We start from the raw sequence: 24,720 nt of genomic DNA, 5'->3' as shown, positions 1-24,720 counted from the left end.
TACTGCCCTCCTCAACAAACCCACCCCCTCAGCAGACCCGCCCCCCATAAGGGCTGCTTCTTGAATTTTCCTGGGCTGGTTTTCCATCCCAGTATGACCCTGGCGTTGGGGTTGCGGTGCAAAGTGTGATATAACAGGCTGGGGGCTCTGGGGAATGTTGCAGTGTGATGAGGTGGTGGAAAAAAAGGCTGGGCGGGATGCTGCCGTGTGAGGAGGTGGTAAAAAAAGGCTGCGCTGCGGAGGGGGGAAGGCTCTGGGGGATGTTGCAGTGTGAAAAGGTGGTGAAAAAAGGCAGCACAGGGGGGGTGTTGCGGTGTGTGGTGGTGAAAAAACAAGGCTGGGCAGCAGGACTCAGGACAGACTGGATTTAATTACTGGGGCAGGGGGAGTGAGGGGTGGTGAAAAAATGTTGGGGTGCCAGGAATGGCTGGGGGGGCCCAAAGCATATTCTTGCACCTGGGCCCACCACTCTCTAGTTCCGCCACTGGCTCAGCTGTCCAATGGCTTGTGAAGCTGCAGCCTGCGTCTCAGTGACTGGCAGTGACATTTGGTTTCTGAACAGAGGAACGTGTAGTCTGTCAGCTAGGAAAGGTAAGACAGTCAGTTTATTCATTTACTCATATTCATTTTACTAGTTATATTTAAAAGCACTGGGTCCTATGTGTTCAATATATGTATATATATGTATTTCTACTTCAGGGTCCATAGGGGTCCACAGGGTGACCTTGGGGTATAGCTGGATCCTGGATCCTCGGGCACCACGGAGTTAAAGCTTTCAGCTGCTCCCAGGATGCACTTGGGTCCAACCTCCCCTATACCCCGCCCCTGAGCCACAGGCACCTCAGTTTAAGATGGTGCCCGGCCGGAGTCGGGTCACCCTGCGGGGTTGGGGGCTGCAGGAGCAGCCCCCTAAAGCTTTTTATTTTAACTTAGTTACATTTATTTATTTTTTACTTCAGTTTTTCTCCAGAGCGGCAGCGCTGGGCTGTCTGTACAGACGCCCACGCTGCCGCTCCTTCTCCCTGCTGGCGCCGCGACGCCAGCACTGAACTGGGGATCGCGGCGGGGGAAGCCAGAGTCTGTACTAGCCAGACTCTGGTTTCCCCTGGGACTGCTGCCGGAGACGCCGGGGAGATCAGGTAAGCCGCGCACCGCTGATTAGCGGCGGTGCGCGGGTTCCTTGTAAATGCAGTCCTATGCCCCCGGTCTAGGGGACAGACCGGGGGCACTAGCGGTGGCGGCGGGCCCCCCCTCCAGCGGAGGCATACCCCGCCAGACCACTAGACCACCAGGGTAAATTATGCGGCAAGCGGGATGCCGGCAACCCGGGGGTTAAATATGCTAGCCAGGGGAGGAAGCCTTCCCTGTCTAGCGGCTCCTCCCCTCAGCTCAGCGCGCCTTTGAGCACGGAGTCTGGCGTCGCTGAGCTGCAGCTACTCGGGCCACTCCTCCTCTGAGGTCTCCAGCGGCCATTTTCTTACTGGCAGCGCAGATCTTCAGGGAGCACGCGGACCGGTCCCCCTGTGTACCTCTCCCCCGACAAGGACAGTGTACACAGCACTATAGCCCTCCCAGACACTGAATCTGGGAGGTTGATTGTAGTGGAAAGGTGCAGTGAGTATATCTTCCTGCATGGTATGTGACTTTTGCTAGTGCTGCCTGTCTGTGTCTTTTTTCTACTTACTGTCAGCTTATACCTATCCCTTTCCTTCTCCTACAAGCCCTACAGGTGTGCGGGGGAAGGGTGTTTCTACAGACCTCGCCTATATAAATCACGTATTTGTGAGGTCCGTCACATACAGTTGTGTGCTACACAGTACCATATTGTGGGCTGTTGTTCAGCACACTGGTGAGTGCGCACGTTTTCTTCCTAAGTCATGTCTGAGGAGGAGATTGAGCACTCCGGGGCTCCGGTATTGTTCTCCTGCAGGCGTTGTTCTGCAGGAGTGGATAGGGAAGATTTGTCACAGGACGGCCTGTGCGGACGGTGCCAGGCGCTCCCTGGTATGTCTAAACCTCCCATGTCACAGGAGCCACCATGGGCGATGTTTTCCCAGGTGCTGGTGTCCATCGCGGACCGTCTGTCGGTCCCGACTGCCGCCCCTACTAGGGCGTTGCCTCTGCCTGCCATCCCCCATTCCCTGGGTGTCCCACAATTATTGCAGACTCCCCCGGGGTCTCAGCCTGTTGGTCCCTATGCGGGGCTGCCAATGTATATTCAGTCCACCCCTGTGGCGCAGCAGGCTGTGGTGCCGTTTCAGGGTCCTGTGGCAGCTCCTCCACCCTGGGTGGATGCGCTTTCCCACACTGTCCAAGATTTGGCGGCAGCATCTTCGGCTTTTCAGTCGATGTTGCGCAGTGACGTGCCCTCCAGGGCGTCTAAACGCTCAGTCATGGCGCAGGCTGCGCATCTTTCGGATTCTGAGGGGTCCTCGGATGATGGTGAGGTGCAGGATGACTCAGCCTCAGATGCCTCAGTCCAGGAGGTAGACACTAAGTCTTCCATCAATGTGCGGGCTCTGGTTAAGGCGGTGCGGGCCATTCTTCTGATTGAGGATGAGGCACCCGCTCCCAAGTCGAGGTATCCTAGTTTTAAAAAAGCTAAGGTTACTTCTGCAGTGTTCCCCTTGTCTGATCAGTTCACTGATCACACGGCGGTGGCCTGGCAGACACCCAGTAAGCATTTCCTGCCACAGAAACGCTTGGCGTCCAATTATCCATTCCCGGAAGCGCATTGTAAGAAATGGGAAACTCCGCCTGCAGTCGATTCCCATGTAACACGCCTCATCAGGAGTGCTACTTTGCCATTGCCGTCTATATCCTCGCTGAAGGATCCTACGGACAGGAAGGTGGAGACTTGTCTAAAGTCTATTTATTCTCTCTCAGGGGCTGTAGCCCGGCCGTCCATGGCCATCTCCTGGGTGGCCAAGGCCATTGAGGGGTGGGCCAACGCCTTGGAGGACACGTTTACGGATGAAGCTCCGGACGTCCAGAGGGCGTTGTTAGGACAGATGAGAGATGCCGCCTCCTACATTGGAGAAGCATCGTTGGATGCTAGCCTGTTGACCTCTAGGGTTTCGGCGGCAGCAGTGTCTGCTCGTAGATCCTTGTGGTTGCGGTCTTGGAGAGCAGACGCGGATTCAAAGAAAGGCTTGGAGGCCTTACCTTTTAATGGAGAATTACTATTTGGTCCGGACCTGGACAAAATAGTAGATACCCTGGCAAAATCCAAGTCATCCTTCCTCCCTTCAGCTACTACACCTGCTAAGGTCCGGAGCTCGGCCTTTCGTTCCTTTCGGGTTCAGGGCAAGGCAAAGGGTCAGTCCTTCCTGAGGCAGTCCACACCCAAGACCGCCTCAAAGCCAAAGAAGCAAGCCTGGAGTGCTAGGCGCCCTTCTTCCAAGCAAGAAGATAAGCCTTCTGCGTGATGGGACGGGCCTCCCTCTGGGGGACCCCAGAGTGGGAGGCCGACTTCTTCAATTCGCCCAGTGCTGGCACAATACCACCACGGATGCCTGGGTGCGAGAAGTGGTCTCCCAGGGGTACGCCCTGTCTTTTCGGCACAGGCCGCCTGGCCAGTTTTTTTGCACAAGTCCTTCTCAGAACAAAACCAAGGCCTTGCAGGTTCAGGAAGCCATAGAGGCCTTGCTGACGGCGGGGGTCATTATACCCGTGCCACAGTCTCAACGTGGGATGGGGTATTACTCTACGCTGTTTCTGGTTCAGAAACCCAATGGCTCTCATCGCCCCATCCTCAATTTGAAGTCCCTGAACAGGTTTCTGAGGGTTCCCAAATTCAGGATGGAAACTTTGCGTTCCATCATTCTGGCGATGGAACCAGGGGACTATATGGTCTCCCTGGATATCCAGGACGCCTACCTCCATGTGCCTATAACAACATCGCACCAACGGTTTCTGCGGTTTGCTATTCTCCACAACCACTACCAACTCAGGGCTCTACCCTTTGGTCTCTGCACAGCACCAAGGGTATTTACCAAGGTGATGGCGGTCATGGTGACTCATCTTCGGAGCCAGGGAATACGGTTGCTACCGTATCTAGATGACCTCCTCTTGCTGGCAAGCTCCCCGGAGGTACTGATCCAGCATCTCCACCTGACGGTCGCTTGTCTACAGGCGCACGGCTGGTTGATCAACTGGAAGAAGTCCTCCCTCATCCCATCACAGCGGATGGTTCATTTGGGGGCCCTGCTGGACTCTCGTCAGCAACGGATTTTTCTGACTCCAGAGAAGGTCTCCTCCTTACAGCTGCGGATTCACAGTTGTCTGAGCAGTGGCAGAGTGTCGGTGCACTCAGCGATGAGAGTTTTGGGGTCCATGGTGTCGGCATTCGACATGGTGGAGTTTGCCCAGTTCCATTCCAGGCCCCTGCAGGGGCTGATTCTTTCGGAATGGAACGGATTGCCACACAGGATCTGCTCTCAGATGCTGGTGTTGTCCTCGGAGGTGCGTCTGTCCCTAGCCTGGTGGCTGCAGACAGCTCATCTCCTAGAGGGGTGCCCCTTTTGGATCCCAGAATGGGTTCTGCTCACGACAGATGCCAGTCTCCGGGGTTAGGGGGCGGTGACAGGCTCCTTGTCACTTCAGGGTCGTTGGTCGGCGGAGGAAGCGCTTCTTCCCATCAACATCCTGGAACTGCGGGCAGTATACAGAGCCCTGCAGTTGTCCAGCACCGCTCTTCACGGAAGGGCCGTTCAGGTGCAGTCAGACAACGCCACCATGGTGGCGTACATCAATCACCAGGGAGGGACTCGCAGTCGAGCTGCGATGTCGGAGGTGTCCCGCGTCCTGGCTTGGGCGGAGCGCTATCTTCCAGCTCTCTCTGCAGTTTTCATCCCTTGAGTCCTCAATTGGGAGGCAGACTTCCTCAGCCATTACGACATGCATCCCGGGGAATGGTCGCTTCATCCAGAGGTATTCCAACTACTCGTGGACAAGTGGGGGCTGCCAGAGCTGGACCTGATGGCATCTCGTCACAATCACAAGCTGCCTGTGTACGGGTCAAGGACAAGGGACGCAGGCGCAAGTCTGATAGACGCGCTGTCGGTGAAATGGCTGTTTCAACTGGCTTACTTGTTCCCTCCAATATCTCTGCTGCCTCGGGTCCTGCGCAAGTTCAAACAGGACAGAGGCACACTGATCCTGGTGGCTCCAGCGTGGCCCAGAAGGCCGTGGTACTCCGATCTGCGGAGCCTGTCCATCGACGCTCTGTACATCCTACCTCAACGGTGGGACCTGTTGTCTCAGGGGCCCTGTCTTCACCCGGATCTGGGTCGACTATCTTTGACGGCGTGGCTCTTGAGACAGCCGTCCAGACGTCTCGGGGCTTTTCTAGCTCCGTTATTACCACCATGCTGAGGGCGCGCAAGCCTGCTTCCGCGAGGATCTATCACAGAGTGTGGCACACTTTCTTTCAGTGGTGCGAGGCCAGAAACTATGATCCCCAGGTGTTCCGGGTTTCGCGTATTCTGGCTTTCCTTCAGTCGGGTTTGGACTTAGGATTACGTCTTTCTTCGCTGAATGTGCACGTGTCTGCTCTGTCGGTGTGGTTTCAGCGCAGGATCGCTGCTATGTCGGACGTACACACCTTTTTCCAGGGAGTTTTGAGAATCCAGCCTCCCTTTGTGCCACCTGTGGCCCCGTGGGATTTGGCGGTGGTTCTTCGGGCCTTACAGGGTCCGCCTTTTGAGCCCTTGGAGTCAGTGGAGCTCAAGTGGCTAACTTTTAAAACTGTTTTCCTCTTGGCAATTGCTTCTGCCAGGTGGGTTTCAGATTTGGGGGCGCTTTCTTGTCGTCCCCCTTTTCTGATTTTTCATCAGGACAGAGCGGTGCTTCGCACTCGTCCTGAGTTCCTGCCTAAGGTGGTTTCCAGGTTCCACATTAATCAGGAAATTGTTGTACCAGCCTTTCAGTTGCCTGATCTTTCGGCTGGGGAGGCTTCCTTAGACGTTGTCCGTGCACTCCAGGTTTATGTGGACAGGACTAGTTCTGTGAGGAAGTCGGATTCTTTGTTTATCCTCTTTGGTTTTCACAAGAGGGGTTGGCCTGCCAACAAACAGACTCTAGCCCGTTGGCTTCATTCTGTTATTATTGAGGCTTATATGCAGGAGGGTTTACCTGTTCCAGCCTCTGTTAAGGCTCATTCCACTCGGTCTGTGGGCCCTTCTTGGGCTGCTAGCCGTGGCGCCTCTGCTGTTCAGCTCTGTAAGGCGGCCACCTGGTCTTCCATTCAGACCTTTTTGAGGTTCTATGCGTTTGACACCTTTGCCTCTCAGGATGCATCCTTTGGGCGCCGGGTTCTCCTATCAGCACAGGAGCGTCCCCGCCCTTAGTTGGACTGCTTTGGGACATCCCCAAGGTCACCCTGTGGACCCCTATGGACCCTGAAGTAGAAAACAAGAGATATGGTAAGAACTTACCTTTGTTATCTCTGTTTCTACGAAGTCCATAGGGTCCACAGGGCACCCGCCCTGACGCACCTGGCTTCATATGGGCTCTGTGACTGGTCACCGGTTTTCCGTCTCCCATTTCTGTGAGTATGGTTCTTGTGTGTTCCAGTCTTCCTTCTCTCTGTTTCGTCTCCTCCTCCAGCCTGGGCTGCTTACCAACTGAGGTGCCTGTGACTCGGGGGCGGGGTATAGGGGAGGTTGGACCCAAGGGCATCCTGGGAGCAGCTGAAAGCTTTAACTCCGTGGTGCCCGAGGATCCAGGATCCAGCTATACCCCAAGGTCACCCTGTGGACCCTATGGACTTCGTAGAAACAGAGATAACAAAGGTAAGTTCTTACCATATCTCTTGTATTTATTGGATGTATATGTATGTATGTGTTATGTGTAAAAATATATATGTGTGCATGTCTGTGTATATATGTATACTGCATTTGTATATAGTGTACATACACACATATATATATATATATATGTTTGTAAATATATATATATATATATATATATATATATTTATGTGTGTAAATATATATGTATATATATATATACACAAGCACATATAATTAAATATGTATGCATGTATGAGCAGTATGATATGCCAGCGGCTGAATAGACGGAAGCCCGATCACTAAAGATCCCGACGGGGGAAGTAAGAACCCTAACCCTCCCCCCAACCCTCTCTTAGTGGTGCCTAACACTAACCTCCATCCTGGTGGTGCCTAACCATAACCTCCCCCCAGTGGTGCTCAACCCTAATCCCCCTCTTCGTAGCCTAACCCTCCCCAGGGGGTGCCTATCCCTAATCTCCCCCCTGGAGTGCCTAAACCTAACCCCCCCATCCCGGGGAAACCAACATACTTACCAGGGTCTGGACCTTTGGAAGTCTGGCGTTCGGGGTGCTGATGCCAGTCCCCTGATCAGCATTATTGCAGGCGGCAGGATTCCGGCGTTGGTATATGAACGGACGGCGGCATCCTGTCTGATGGCAATATATCTACATACACGTATAAACACAGATTGCTGGTCGGACTATCTGATAGGGGGCACCAACCAAAATTTTGCCTAGGGCACCAAATTGGCTAGGGCCGGATCTGGGCTTCCTACTGAGATTCCCACTGGCTGCAGCTCTAATCCACTTCAGTGCACTGATAGTCGCACCATTGAGCTGACATTGGCCACACTATCGGACATTAAAGCAACCCTATGGCTGCTCAGAATGTCCGACGGTACACGGCTGCTGGTACCAGTGGAACTGTATCTTCTGATACAGTCCGTTACACGGCACACACCCTGACACGCCTGTCGTCATGCCCGCTGATGAAAGCTGTATCACCCATTAACTCCTATTGAAATTGCATGGATCTCCATGCAATTCCAATATGCACCTGCTGGCAGAAATCATATGGATGTATGTGCAGATTTTAAACATCAGGATCTTGCGTTCTAAGGAGCTCTATCAGACCCACTCACAAGTTGCGGTCACTCGCTTGCAAAAAGAGGCCGGATATTTAAATGAAGTGGTCGCACTGCGTCGCGTAAGGACGCCCACTATGTTTTAGCGAGCTATGGCAAAGTGTGCTCGCAAGTGTCTAAAGATGCCCCCTTGCCACTTGCAACACATGTCATCTCCGGGAAATGTAGGATTAATCGGGACCATCGTGAGCCGTCGGAGCTGCTCGCAGCCCCTATGTTTGCCTTATCCCAATCAGTGCTAGCTGAAATACATGCAGGTGACGTGTACAATGACGCTACTTTGCTAATTATGCACGCCCTTTAAACTGCGTTTTTGGCGGCCTGACAAGTCTGCGTTCGCACATCCACTCCCCCGTTCACAAGCACCTTCCCCTGTTAACACCCACAAACGGCAATATCTGTCACTCAAAGCAGCGACTTGATAGTGGCTTACGAGCAACCAAAATCAGATCGCAACAAATGGCTTGCGCACGCGCACTGCAAATTTATACGCATGTGCAGATGGGCGAAAATCGCTCAGAGCCAGCGATCACGCCTTAGCAAGCGGGTCTGAATCAGGTCCTAAATCCGTCAACCTCTGGATCAGGCCGATAATTCTCTCAATTCACATTACTGTATGCCACTCAGTAGTGCTCCTTATTCACATTACACCACTGTAGTGCCCCTTAATCACATTATACCACAGTGGTGCCCCTTATTCACATTATGCCACACAGTAGTGCTCCTTATTCACATTACTCCACAGTAGTGTCCCTTATTCACATTATACCATAGTGGTGCCCCTTATTCACATTATGCCACACAGTAGTGCTACTTATTCACATTATTCCACACTGTAGTACCTACTTTATAAAAAACAGCATTAAAATGTGCACTACAGTGAGTATGATGTGTGCTACTCCTTTCTGATGGTTACACTGTACACAATGTAGCAGAGACTGTGACACCTGGCTTGATACTTCAATACAGTGAGAGGACAAAGTGCCCATTGGCCAGTAGCTGTAAGTATAAACAGGAGAGGGACCAGTAACTACATGGGTTCAGAGTTTAGTGTATACGTGTGCTGGGTGTGGGCAAGTGATCAGAACATTTGGGCATTAGTTGAGGCTACTGTGTAAATGGGTCTCTGACTATAAAATTTAAATCTCTGTCTACATGTGAGCCAGGGGACTGGCTCACAGTGCATTGTCCCCCAGCCCAGGATGGTATAACACACCTGACTTCCCAGTATCGGGCCTGGTTGTGGCTCAGAATGTTTATGTACAGGGATCTGCTTAGGTGACTCCTCATGTACATACCTGCCACTCCACATCTTCACCACAGCCAGATTGAGCATGTAGGTGAGTACCCAGCACACAAACAATTTCTACTGAGCAGCAACCGCTGATATCTGCCAGCTACAAGCATTTCCATGGCACACATCAGCCCAAGCAGGAGAGTGGAGAGTGGAGGAGGGAAGCGACCATAAGGGGAAGGGGAAGTCAATAGGGGAACAGAACTGTTATTCAGCATCTGAGAACCTGACTGCTGCAGAGCTGATATAGTAATGGCCGCAGTGGCAGAACACAAATGGCGGGATAGGTAGTTAACAGAGTAGACAGAGGCACGCTTCCTAGGGAGTACAGGAGGTGGGATGGTTAAAACCTCCAATCACAGCTTGTCACCCGATTTTGTCCTGACATCAGTGTGGTGCTCCAGGTAAGAGCAGAGAACATTTATTTGTTTAAAAAATGGTGTAGCACCCTGCTAAAAAAAAGTTTACCATGAACACTATAGAACCATTTATACCCTGGATTGATGGTTTTCAAGTCCATATGCCAGTAATAGGCATAAAAAAGTTAATACATGTTTTACATATAATCAAAGCAACTTTGTTCCAAACGCTGATACATTTCCATACAATAGTGGCAAATTTGACTGAATTTCGTGGAAGTTGGGCCGGTAGTTTTCCTTTAACAATATAAACACAAATATTTTACTGTCTATATATTAACACAAAATATAATTTCAAGTATTTTTTTTATTATTTGGTTGTGCAAAAATTAAAAGCATGATGGGTTTGGAGAAACTGAATACTTTCTGGCACTTTAATGTGCGGTGCGAAAACCATGCAGGTTACACATGGGTAAACTGCACATAAAAATGTCTTAATGAAAATCCCTACCCAATTTTTCAAATACAAAGCATACTAAACGAGCAATGTATAAAACAAAACATTTTTGTGACCACCCTACAATATTTAGTTACTTTTTGTAACTGCCATACAATACTGAGAGCATGTTTTTGTTACTACCATGCAATACAGAGAGCAGTTTTGTAATCAATATACAAGGCAGAGAGCAGAGTAATAATGGCTATAAAATAAATTGAGCATTTTTGTGACTGCTAAACCATACAAAGAGCATAGTAATGACTGTCATAAAAAAATAGGGCATTTACAATACAGGGTTAACCACTTAAATGACAATGAAAAACATCACAGGCTGTGATGACAAGGCGCCGGTACACAGTCGGTGCATCTATTTCAGTGCATCATGTCCCCTGACCTCATGTCTGCGCTCTTCCTCTCCTTGATAAATTATGGCAATCAGTCATTTATTTTATCTCTCTGATTAAAAAAAAAAAAGGGCTGTTCATACTAAGTAGGTTCTTATGGCCCTGATTAAGAGGTGCACAGTATTGCAGCCGCGATAGTGACTTCTTGCAGAGTCCCAGCGGTGATAATGGTAGTTTCAGCCTTCCCCTTGTGTACTTCCAGACTGTGCAGGCCCTGGGACGCCCACCAACTCTACCAGTGGTTCTGAACACTCCACCATAGGCACACCATCGCATGTACCATCAACCCTTGCACCAGCCTATAGCAGATGCAGTGTCTCCTTCTTAAATTCGTATGAATATGGCCTCTGTGGTTGCGGCTCTGTGTCTGAGAACGCAGCTGCTATCACTGACACGTCCATGACCTTCCCACAACACGCCCCTGAGATGGTCCTTTTTTTGCATTTACTTCAGACCACCTTCCAATCACCACTCAGGAAGGCTTATGGTTCTGTCTCGCCGTTACTAATGCCAGTGGTCCTGTACACAACAGCATACACTCAGTGGAACACTTCGTAGGGGCTTTCACTATTTTTTGTGCATGCGCAGTAGGAAATAAACACTCAACTGTGCATATATCAGCAATGTGTCCAGCTCTGATTCAGACCCTATATCTTTGGACCTGGGGCCTGATTCAGACCTGTTCGCTAGGCTGCGTTTGCACATAGCCTGCCAATGTTTGCAATCTGCGCATGCGTACAAGATGTAGTGTGCGTGCGCGAACTAGTCCATGCAAGCAAGAGTGACAGGTCGTGCCGTTTTTGGGTGGTGACGGGGTGGTCGATGGTAATGTGGGTGTGGTGGTGCGAACGCAGGCGTGTCTGTGTGTCTGAATGCCGTTTCAAGGGCGTGCATGATCAAGATGCATCGTCGTCGTACACGTCACATGGCTGAATTACACACAGCAGCACTCGCAGAGCTTGCGATAGGGTATGGTCAGCCACAAGTGTTGTGTATGTGTCCGATGTTACTCGATTGTTTAATGCACTTCCTGGAAATGATGTATGCTACTAATACATACCGCAATCGCACGGCAAGACATAGTGGGCGTGCTAATGTTTTGCTAGCGTTAGCGGGATTTGCATACTTTGGCTGCTGACGGCTGCGTGTGAACGCATCCTAGCGAATGGGTCTGAATCAGGCCCTTGATCTCTCAGAAATAAAATAAGAAATAAAATAAGTTAAACCCCATAAATATTGAATATTACTTATTAATCACTTGATGATGCCAGTTTACACATGTGGTATCAACATTACATTGCTATAGAGAGATACAGTTTGTAATGATAAATAATAAATATATTTTGTAAAATATACCTTTAAATATCAGACTTGTGATTGCATAACATATTTATGTTGTATAGGCTGCAAGCTTCCCACATGGATGAGTTCCGTTCTCCTGCACTGCTCCTGAGAGGCTACAGATGCAAAGACCAGACAGAATCCAGAGCAAAGTAGGTGGCTTCAAGCCATTGACGCTTTAGTTTTAGTAGTGCATTTGGCTTTTCAGTGTTGTAGAACTACAAAGTACAGCATGTCCTGCCAAAGGGTAAGCTGGAGCTCCAAAATAGCTGGAGAGCCATAGCTTACACTGAAACTCTCAGTATATTCATGGTACCTAAAATCTCTTTAACTGTTAGGGAGCTGCTCATGCTTTTGCTCCAGATGCTATGACATTTTTACAGTAGCATATAGACCTTGACTTGTGCCAAAAATATTTATTTTCCTATGTTGCCAAACAGAGATATTTAAGCCTAAATAGATACAATTTTGAAAGAACAATTTCCAAAGTCTCATAATAAAGTTGGGTACAAATCTCAGACTTCAGCTTCTTTGCCACAAATCGCTGGTGTATATATACCTCCCACATAAAAGGGAACCTGAGATTTCTTTCTAAGCTGATATTGTTGCACCCTGAAAAGTCATAATTTTGAAAATATTTTGTTCTGATAGAGCCCTTTTTTCAGTCATTAAAACGTGAGTAAGATAATCATTATGTGACCAAAATATAGCCCAAACTCTGCTGAGAACAATGTTTTCTGTCGCAAGGCTCTCCCACCTCCAAGTCCAGAGATATCTGTATTTGTATAGACACCTACAAACATGGAAATCTCTTTATGATGTAAAGATGGCTGCCTTTTGGCATATAGGGTGATCACTGACTGAACATTATTTTTTTTTTTTTTAAATGGTCAAGCAACCTGTGTTGGACCACTTCATCTGTACTTACCCCTCTATGTTTCAGATAATGGCCTCCATTTACTAACGAGTTTTATCACCAAAACGAGTGATAAATGTCACTGTGTATGATAAATGGTGCTCTAGCCAATCAGCTCCCAACTGTCATTTTTATAACAGTTGACAGTTGGGAGCTGATTGGCTGGAGCACCATTTACCATACACAGTGAAATGTATCACTCGTTCTGGTGATAAAACTCCTTAGTAAATGGAGGCCCAATGTGCTCAGCTGGGCCTGTCACATGACCTACAGCATTGGTATTGTGATGTCACAATACCAATGCTGCCAGCTTACAGAACCCTGGTAAGTGTGAGTTGCTCAGTATGTTGGAAGCACTACATGGATCAGCTGCCTGAACCAGAGCTGGAGGTGATCTACAGAACAGTAAGTAATAAAGGAGGGAAACTGCTAATCCTAGCTAAAGTATTAGGAAACAATCCAGAGTTTCCATGGTGTCAGAAATGTAAATCTGCAGATTCTCCCATCTTATTTCTTTGTATCATTGGCTTTAATGGGTGTAAATAATAATTATCACAGTCAAATGGCCACAGCAGCTGCATAGTTGGGCATCAGTTTATTTTATTAGAAGCCCATCACTGAGATAGATAGATAGATAGATAGATAGATAGATAGATAGATAGATAGATAGATAGATAGATAGATAGATAGATAGATAGATAGCTATGAGATTGATAGATATTAAAATAGAAAGCTAGATAGATATATATAGATTGATATTAGATAGATCTAGATATATATGTATATAGTCCTGCTTATTATTTTATTTATTACCAAAGCAACAGTACAAATACGTGTGTAGCATTTTAAGTGATTGTATGAACTTGAGCCCATGTGCATGCTGGTGCTTGTAGTTCTACAAACTCCGGCATGCAATAAAAGTCATATGCTGCCAATGCATGCTGGCACTTGTAGTTCTACAGGGGTACTAGGCAGGGCCCACTGCTATTCAGCTAAATAGTTCCCTATATATTTGAACTGGGGGCCTGAATCAGCAAGGATCGCATTGCTAATACGCACGCAATCAGCCGATTGTTGCATATGCATCGCAGTGCGAATACGCGTGTACTCCACTGCGATCGGGACTGCGATCATAGTGACTACACAGACCAATCCCAGAGTGATTGTCAGGAAGTGCCTTTTGGGGGTGGTGACGGGGGGTGGTCAGGAGAACACAGGTGTGTCAGTGCATTTGAATGCCGTTGCATGGGTGTGCATAAATTAGCCACTGCGATGTCGTACGCAGCCTGAGCTCCCACTGCGTGCAATGAGGTTAGCAATTTCTGAGTAGCGTCAGGGCTGCATGAGAGACCGATGGTACCGATGGTTTTGCTATTTAGCTAAGTATTACGGATGTGCGTAAGGGGATGTGGGCGCACTTATGTTAGGCTGCGACGGCATTGCAATTGCAATCGTTAGCATATTTTTACAGTGGATCTGCGTGCGATTACGGAGCTGCGATCGCAGTAGCGATCCTTACTGAATCAGGCCCTGGATCTCTTGCATTTAGCAAAAATAAAATTAAATCCCATAAATGCAAAAAATTAAATGTAGTATATGTAAGAGACTTTTAAACTATTAGACTTGCGATTAAATGTCATATTTATTTATATAGCGCTACAAGCTTCCCACATTGATGACCTCTGCTCGCTGCACTGCTCCAGAGAAGAAGACCAGACAGAACACGAGCTGCAAAAGTAGGTGGCTTCCAGCCAATGACATTTTACTTTTATCTGATAATTTGGCTCTTCAGTATTGTAGAACTACAAAGAACAGCATGTTCTGCCAGATGGCAAGCTGGAATGTGTAGCTCCAAAATAGTTTAGGAGCCATATGTTACACTGACACTTTCAGCATATTCATGGTACCTAAATCCTCCTTGGAGTGTGCTCATCCCCACGTCCTGTCACCTGCACTTTTCCATGGGCCCTTACCATAGCATTTCCCCAGTAGCCTCACCAAGCCCCAGTCTGACATTGCCCCTTATGTTTTTCTTTCTATTTGAACTCTCCTCCACTACTAGCCATACCCCCTCCGTAGCACACGTCTGTAATGCGGGCCATACATCTGTCAGCCATTTCTCGGGGGGGTCGGTAAAATACAACATGTCAAAAATCCCCATCTTCCCGGATTCAGATATGTTTTGGTTTGGATATGGCTAATCGAGATCGCCTAACATTTCGGATTTTGCCGATTGTCCGCCCCAGGCATTGGCAGAAAGGGGAATTATACTGATAGATGCTAGATGTATGGCCAGCATAATGGGAGCGGGGACATAACATGTAATTGCTCGTGGTGCTGTGACGCCATGTGACACCTCTGACTGTTACTTAGTGCTGGAGTTTGTAGAGCTGTTTCCATTTGCTGTATATAAGTTATGGAGCAATGATTATATAAATACTCACGTGGCGCTAATTTGTTATTATTTATGTAAATTGTCATTTCTAATTTATTACATAAAGAGACACTTTTAATTTATTATTTACTAGTAAAGGGACCCGGCATTTGTCTGGTCACCTCAGTTTTCCCCCTCTTCTCCCTGTCCTGCTCTGTCCTCCCTATCTCCTACCCCTTGGCCTGCTTCTCTGCCCTGTCCCTCCCCTCTCTGCTGCTCTGTACCGCCCTGAACCCCTGCTCTGTCCTCCCTATCTCCTACCCCTTGTCCTGCTTCCCTGCCCTGTCCCTCCCCTCTCTGCTGCTCTGTACCGCCCTGAACCCCTGCTCTGTCCTCCCTATCTCCTACCCCTTGGCCTGCTTCCCTGCCCTGTCCCTCCCCTCTCTGATGCTCTGTACTGCCCTGAACCCCTGCTCTGTCCTCCCTATCTCCTACCCCTTGTCCTGCTTCCCTGCCCTGTCCCCCTCTCTGCTGCTCTGTACTGCCCTGAACCCCTGCTCTGTTCTCCCTATCTCCTACCCCTTGGCCTGCTTCTCTGCCCTGTCCCTCCCCTCTCTGATGCCCTGTACTGCCCTGAACCCCTGCTCTGTGCCTCAGCACATTGAATGTGATTTCATGTAAGTTGTTGTGATCAACAACACAATATTACAAGTCCATTTATAAAATAATGTTTGAAAGTGACCTCTACATACGTACCAGGATTAATTTTCAGCTCTGAGGAGTAGGTTTATCTTTTCATCTTTTATCTGTGTTATCCATTCTATTAGCTGCTAATGAGCAGTGCAGAGTTGGGTGTAAGTGATTAAATGTGTCTTCCTACCTATGGAGGGAAAGAAATATAGCATCCAATATATACAGTATTATTATAAAGTGTCAGTATAAGGATTTGCCATCCTCCTGCAGTGTATAGGCACATGCACACTAGTTTGGTCACTAGCTACTATCCTTGTTGCATCATGCACCTGAGTCAGTGCCACTATCAGCGAATATAAGTGAATCAGTGCAGAACATCTCAATAATGCAAAAGGTTGAGGCACAATTGCACCTGGCCATAGTATGAAGCCTGGCCTCATATGATTACCCATTTTTGGGGGTTCCTGGCCTTAATACTATTGGATTGCAATTATTGGCCTTGTCTGATCCTGACCAGCAGATTGTACTGTATGACAGCTGCCCCGATCTGTGGTTTGAATTTTGATTACTCTATAGGCTTCTGCCATTATACTTTGCCTTACTTTCATCACTCTTTAGACTGGCCATCATCTAGATTTTGAATATGGTGCCTTAGTTCTGCTCTGATGTTGGTTCATTTTTGTGTTACTTAAGTCATACCTCCCAACTGTCTCGAATCAAGCAGGACAGTCCCGTTTTTCTGGAGCTGTCCCGCTGTCCCACCTGCGGGCCGCAGTGTCCCACGGTTGGGAGGAAGTTGGGGAGAGCAGATACCGCTGCTTTGCATAGCAGAGCAGCGGGTGTGCAGGAGGAGAACAGATGCGCACGGCATCTGTTCTCATGTGTTAGGACTGCCTGGGGGCTGCCCAGCATCTCGGAGAGTGCTGGGCATGCCCCCATAGTGACGAAAACGAGGGAAGCCGCGAGGCTCCACCCCATTTTCAGTAGACTCCACCCCTTTTGCGGAAGCCATGCCCCCTTTTCGGACGCGAGCGCCAAAGACGCAAGACCTGTCCCTTCTTGGGAGGATGAAAAGTTGGGAGGTATGCTTAAGTGGTTTTAGTCGGATTTAACAGCGTAGTGAATTGAATAACTCCGGGAACTCCTTCCCGGGACCATTCAGCATTGCGATGAATTGAACTGCCACCTATAACTTTATTGCTAACAAAAATACTGGGTACACTTACATGGAGTACCTGAATACTGTCTCTCACCTCTTCACGGTGACTCTCCTTTGTTCCGGCTATGGCGTGGGTATGGCATCCATGACCAGCAGGGCCCCCGAATACTCGCTTGCTTAGCATAAAAGTACCTGATGGAGGGAACACATGTGGACAACAGGTGCAGTGCAATAAAGAAATGTTGGGCGCCAGACCATCTCATGATGCAATAACGGGAAAACTTTATTTACACTCCTCCAGCACAGTAAGCGTAATGGTTACATACTCCACTTCACCAACTTCCTCCAGCACAATACTTGCAGCAGATGGTAAATGCTGTATTTTAAGCTTAATGGTTACAAAAGATTAGTTACGTTCCACTCCAAGTGAACACCTCCAGCGCAGTCTTACACATATGACACAGCAGCAAAATGGTAGCACATACCCGGTTTTGCTGGGCTCAGCAGTTCTACGCATGTCAGTCCAGCAAATACTTTATACAGCATACAGGGGACTCCAGATTCATCGCACTCATCTCAATCCACACGAGAAACTGCTAACGTGCGGCACATCCCATTACACAGGGACCCTCTCTCCTTCCTTCACCCCGCATACACTTTCTTCAGGCATACTGACGTCTTGTGTATCCCAGGACTCTGCCTCTAGTACAAGTCCCACTATCCAGGGACCTTTCATCTGACGTGCTGGCAACTTAATGCATACCGTTAACCCTTTCACTGCTGGGCTTCTCTACTTCAGCACATGGTTACACAGGATTCTTCTATAGGACTCCCCTCTAGCCACACTGCCATCTTGCACTGAGCCCTCCCTCACTATAGGGCACTTCTCCAGGGGCTATCAACCAGGGTTCCAGCATTATGCATCACAGACACTCACCCTCTCACCACATGGGCTGTCTCTTCACAGGAGATCTCTCATCTTCCATTGTGGCATCAGGCAGCACTTTCCCAGAGATCCTCTGCAGTGACTTCCTCACAGGCACTCTGCTTCCAGCTGCTACCTCTGCAGCACTCCCCAAACTTCTTCTCAAAAGGGGTTCAGTATCAGTGGGACTGATTTATCCGCAGCTCCCTTGCAGGACTGTGGGGAGGGGTGACTCTCCCCCCCCCTTGTCTGTATCCAGGGGCTTCTCTAAGGCTCCTTATAGCCTAGGGGCTTCTCGCATGGGGCCCTTACTGTATTACAGGGGAGTTCCCCTGTATATATAACATGTGGCTTATGGCAGCCGCCATGCACTCTCCCCTGAACCTCAGGGAACCGCGGGACATCTCTCCTCCCGCCCCGCGGCCCCAGCCTAAGATGGCCGCACTCCTTCTTCACTTTCTGGATGCTTTTGCGCCTGCTGCGAGGCCACGCCCCTTTTGGTCCCGCATTGCCACGCCCCCTGTGCAGCCTGCTTCCTCCTTTCCTCCCAGTGATTGACAGATGATGTCACCAGGAGGCGGGGCTTAATTGCAGCAGTGCTGGGAGGCGGGGCTTAATTACAGGGGCACAGCTTAAGCCCGGCTCTGACGGGTATTACACATATAATATATTATATTTCATATATTATGCAGTGCATTTTTTATTTGTCTCCCACAGACACAGGAGATTTATTCAAAACTTGCAATAAGGTATTCTGAATTGTTTACATTTGCCTATATTAGCTTATCAGTTTCAGTTGATACCTGTCAAGTAAATGTACTCAGCTAGGCTTAGCAAACTGCGGCTCTCCAGCTAATAAATAGTATTTAGTAAGTGGTGTTACAACAGGCGCCAAGCACCTTCCCAGACAGCAGACAACTATACGTGATGAGTACCACCCTTCAGAACCAAATGTGCACAGATAATATAAAAAGGTACGTATAGTAAAGTGCGCACAGTGCTCCCAAAACAAACTAGGAATAGTAATCACAATACTTCCCCCGACTCCAATCAAGATGTCGCATATGATCTTCAAAATGATGAGGTGGTATTTCCATACATATGAAAAACACAAGATCGGCCAAACATAGTGTAATACAATCAACAAATAAAATTTATTAGACTTATTAAAAAAGAACTTGGGTATATATTCTTCAATACCCTAAGACAAAATAAATACTGTATGTAGGATAGAAAATTCCTACATGCGGTGTGTAGGATGAAGGTTCCTACATAAGAGTATACAATCCTATCTGATGATATTCTATATAATGAAGGTAGGGGAATTACCAGAAGTCCCTTTAACAAGGGCCCGTAGTTTTTATAGATGGAGGTTTCTGGATCACCTCTGTCTCAGGGTCCTTATTTAGGGGGTATTCTTGTAGTTCCTCACCGCTGGATGATTCTGTCACTGTGTTCCAACGCGTTTCAGGAGTCTACTGCTCCCTTCCTCAAGGTAAAAGCTGTTTTAAAACTACAAATCCCAGCATACCCTCCGACCGATCAGCTGGTAAAACATGATGGGACATGTAGTTTCACAACAGCTGGAGAGCCACAGGTTGGACAGGCCTGTCAGCTGTCTGCTTGCCCTGTCACATGACCTACAGATTACCTCACGTGATGTCTCAATACCAATGCTGTCACCTCACAATGTACTGGTAAGTGTACATGTAGATGTCACAGCATCACCTGTTCAGTATGTTGGAAGCACTACATGGATCAGCTGCCTGAACCAGAGCTGGAGGTGATCTACGAACAGTAAGTAATAAAGGAGGAAAATTGGTTAAAATTAGCCAGAGTATTAGGAAACAATGTATAGTTCCCCAGGTGTCAGATATGTAATATAGTTAAGTAGTACTGCATAAACGTACAGTGTATAATAGTGATGCACAACAGTGTTATATAGTGATATAGTATACCCCTCCAGCATATAGCAACGTATTCCTGTGATATATAAGACTTAAAAAAATAAGTAAAATTGCAGGATATAACAATGCATAACCATGATATAACACAATGTTATATACAGATGTGTCCACATACATCTTACCTTCATGCGCTACAAGTCGCGTTAAACATAACGCATGAGCGCCATGCGACTCGATAGCGCTGAGCATGTTTTGGTGCGACTTTTCAACTTCAGATGCATCTTATTCGCACAGCAATGCAAATAGGACACACGAGAGAGAGAGAGAGAGAGAGAGAGAGAGGGGCATAATACTGCGGCAGATATCAATGTATAAGCATCATATATAATAATGTAGGACAATTTTTACATTGCGTGATTAAAAATGAGTGCCCTTGTGAAGAGTAGTGTGCATTTTGGGTTCACTGACATCACACACAAATAATGATAATGCAGGGCCGACATCCCTCTCCCCACTCACTTAATGGAAACATTCTCTGGGAGCTCACTGACATAACACACTTGAAGCGTGCAACACTGTTCCTACCTCTTCCCATAGACTTGGCAGGAACCATATGTTCACCACTGCTTGGTCACCACATTGATGCTGTGGGGTGAATACCTGGTCTTCTCCTCCACTGCTGATGTTGTCTTACTGGTGTTAAACTTGCGTTGATACTCATCACCAATATAAATACTGTGAATGTAGGAGGGAATAATTCGAGGAGATGGAGCTGAGAGTTCTTAGCAAAGACAGAGAAGTAGAAGCTGAGTCACTTCCAGAGGAGATTAAACGTGGAGTCAGGCGCAGTAGAGATGACATTCAATAGACTGTCACTGAGGAGATGGGGCCATGAGTCACTTTCAGATGTATGGCAGTATTCCCAACGTGGGACCCCATGGAACCCCGGATTAGTAGGATGAAAGTACTGGATGAGCAAAGCAATATACATTACTATAGCAGAAGGTGTCTGCTTGATGACGTCCATTAGTAGCACTTGCTTGTCAGAAGAAAGATCATTCTGTGAGGTTTTCCGCCATCGCTGGATCTATAGCAGGTGCGTTTGCAGTGTTACTCTTTTTTGGAAAGCCTCAATCTGTAAAGATGGAGGCTCAGCTAGTCAGGAAACACCATTTTAAATTGAAGCCATTTTCGAGCCGATCTGGGAATCAGGACCCTTTACTCCAACACAACAATGTATAAACACAATACATAATTTTACTGAACAGTATTCTTGCAAAAGATAACAGTGTGTTAACTTAATATGTAACAATGCTATATACAGAGGCAAATATGCTTCAGTGAACAACATATTACTATGACATTACAATTTAATATTAAAACAATACTGCGGCAATGTACAAATAATATAGACAAAGCACGACGGTAATATAAGCACATTATACTGTGTCATACAGTAAAAAGTGTATAACATATATAACAATGTTAAACATAAAGCTAAAATGCAGCAGATAAAATTTCATAACAGTGATACATGAACATTTAATATAGGACAAAATGCTATGTCAGATAACATTAGGCAAATATGATGCCAAACAATGTAATAAAGCGTCGTAATGCAGCGGTAAAGTACACCAATTGAGCCGGAATCTTTCTTTGACCGCTGTTTGGTCTCCACCCTGATGCTGAGTGTTAAATGGCTGGCCTTCTTCTCCACTGCTGATGTTGTCTACAGTCAAGATGGAACTTAGGAGTCTTTTGCTAAGAAGATAGAGACATGAGTCATTTGGAAAGGAATGACACGGTTCACTACATGGGACCCTATGGAGCTTCGGGTTCAGAAGGATGATAGTGCTGGATGATCAAAGAAATATACAGCATTTTGGCAGGAAGTGTCTGCTTGATGATGTCCATTAGTAGCACTTACCTGTCAGAAGAAGCATCATTCCGTGAGGTTTGCCCCCATCGCTGGATCTATAGCAGGTGCATTTGCAGTGTTTCTCTTTTTTGGAAAGCCTCTATCTGTAAAGATGGAGGCTCAGCTAGTCAGGAAACACCATTTTAAATATAAGCCATTTTAGAGCCAATCTGAGAATCAGGACCCTTTACTCCAACACATCAATGTATAAACACAATACATAATTTTACTGAACAGTATTTTTGCAAAAGATTACAGTCGATTAATTTAATATGTAACAATGCTATATACAGAGGCAAAAATGCTTAAGTTAACAACATATAACTATTACAGAACAATTTACTATTAAAATATAATACTGCAGCAATGTACAAATGTTATGGACAATGCATGACGGTAATATAAGTACATTATACAGTGTCATACAGTAAAACAGTGTACAACATATATAATAATGTTAAATATAATGCTAAAATGCAGCAGATAACATTTCATAACAGTGATACATGAACATTTAATATAGGACAAAATGCTATGTCAGATCACATTAGGTAAATATGATGGCAAACAATGTAATAAAGCGTCGTAATGCAGCGGTAAAGTACACCAATTTAGCCGGAATCTCTCTTTGACCGCTGTTTGGTCTCCACCATGATACTGAGAGTTAAATGGCTGGCCTTCTTCTCCACTGCTGATGTTGTCTACAGTCAAGAGGGAACTTAGGAGTCTTTTGCTAAGAAGATAGAGACATGAGTCATTTGCAAAGGATTGACATGGTTCACTGCATAGGACCCCATGGAGTTCCGGGATCAGTAGGATGAAAGTGCTGGACGATCAAAGCAATATACAGCATTTTGGCAGGAAGTGTCTGCTTGATGACGTCCATTAGTTGCACTTACCTGCCAGAAGAAGGATCATTCCGTTAGGTTTGCCCCATCGCTGGATCTATAGCAGGTACATTTGCAATGTTTCTTCTATTTGGTAAGCCTCAATCTGTAAAGACTGAGGCTCAGCTAGTCAGGAAACACCATTTTTAATTTAAACCATTTTTGAGCCAATCAGTGAATCAGGACCCTTTACTCCAACCCAACAATGTATAAACACTATACAAAATTTTACTGAACACTATTTTTGCATAAGATAACAGTGTATTAACTTAATATGTAACAATGCTATATACAGAGGCTTCAGTGAACAACATATTACTATTACATAACAATTTACTATTAAAATATACTGCAGCAATGTACAAATGATATGGACAATGCATGACGGTAATTTAAGTACATTATACAGTGTCATACAGTAAAAAAGTGTATAACATATATAACAATGTTAAACATTAAGCTAAAATGCAGCAGACAACATTTCATAACAGTGATACATGAACATTTTACATAGGGACAAAATGCTATGTCAGATAACATTAGGTAAATATGATGCCAAACAATGTAATATAGCATCGTAATGCAGCGGTAAAGTAGACCAATATAGACGGAATCTTTCTTTGACCGCTGTTTGGTCTCCACCATGATGCTGAGAGTTAAATGGCTGGCCTTCTCCACTGCTGATGTTGCCTACAGTCAAGATGGAACGTAGGAGCCTTTTGCTAAGATAGAGACATCAGTCATTTGCAAAGGATTGACATGGTTCACTACATAGGACCCCCTGGAGTTTCGGGATCTGTAGGATGAAAGTGCTGGATGATCAAAGCAATATACAGCATTTTGGCAGGAAGTGTCTGCTTGATTATGTCCATTAGTAGCACTTACCTGTCAGAAGAAGGATCATTCCGTGAGGTTTGCCCCCATCGCTAGATCTATAGCAGGTACATTTGCACTGTTTCTTCTTTTTGGTAAGCCTTAATCTGTAAAGACTGAGGCTCAGATAGTCGGGAAACACCATTTTTAATTTAAACCATTTTCGAGCCAATCAGTGAATCAGGACCTTTTACTCCAACCCACAATGTATAAACACAATACATAATTTTACAGAACACTATTTTTGCATAAGATAACAGTGTATTAACTTAATATGTAACAATGCTATATACAGAGGCAAAAATGCTTCAGTGAACAACATATAACTATTACATAACAATTTAATATTTAAACAATACTGCGGCAATGTACAAATAATATAGACAATGCACGACGGTAATTTAAGCACATTACACTGTGTCATACAGTAAAAAGTGTATAACATATAACAATGTTAAACATAAAGCTAAAATGCAGCAGATAACATTTCATAACAGTGATACATGAACATTTTACATAGGGACAAAATGCTATGTCAGATAACATTAGGTAAATATGATGCCAAACATTGTATTAAAGCGTCGTAATGCAGCGGTAAAGTACACCAATTTAGCCGGAATCTTTCTTTGACCGCTGTTTGGTCTCCACCATGATGCTGAGAGTTAAATGGCTGGCCTTCTTCACTGCAGATGTTGTCTACAGTCAAGATGGAACGTAGGAGTCTTTAGCTAAGAAGATAGAGACATCAGTCATTTGCAAAGGAATGACACGGTTCACTACATGGGACCCCATGGAGCTCCGAGATCAGTAGGATGAAAGTGCTGGACGATCAAAGCAATATACAGCATTTTGGCAGGAAGTGTCTGCTTGATGACGTCCATTAGTAGCACTTACCTGCCAGAAGAAGGTTCATTCCGTGAGGTTTGCCCCATCGCTGGGTCTATAGCAGGTACATTTGCAATGTTTCTTCTATTTGGTAAGCCTCAATCTGTAAAGAATGAGGCTCAGCTAGTCAGGAAACACCACTTTTAATTTAAACCATTTTCGAGCCAATCAGTGAATCAGGACCCTTTACTCCAACCCAGCAATGTATAAACACAATACATAATTTTACTGAACACTATTCTTGCATAAGATAACAGTGTATTAACTTAATATGTAACAATGCTATATACAGAGGCAAAAATGCTTCAGTGAACAACATATAACAATTACATAACAATTTAATATTAA

This window comes from Taudactylus pleione, unplaced genomic scaffold (assembly GCF_031769625.1).
Source record: "Taudactylus pleione unplaced genomic scaffold, aTauple2 ptg000026l, whole genome shotgun sequence".
In the NCBI taxonomy this organism is placed as follows: Eukaryota; Metazoa; Chordata; class Amphibia; order Anura; family Myobatrachidae; genus Taudactylus; species Taudactylus pleione.
The sequence above is the reverse complement of the archived record's forward strand: the minus strand, read 5'-3'. Positions refer to the sequence as shown.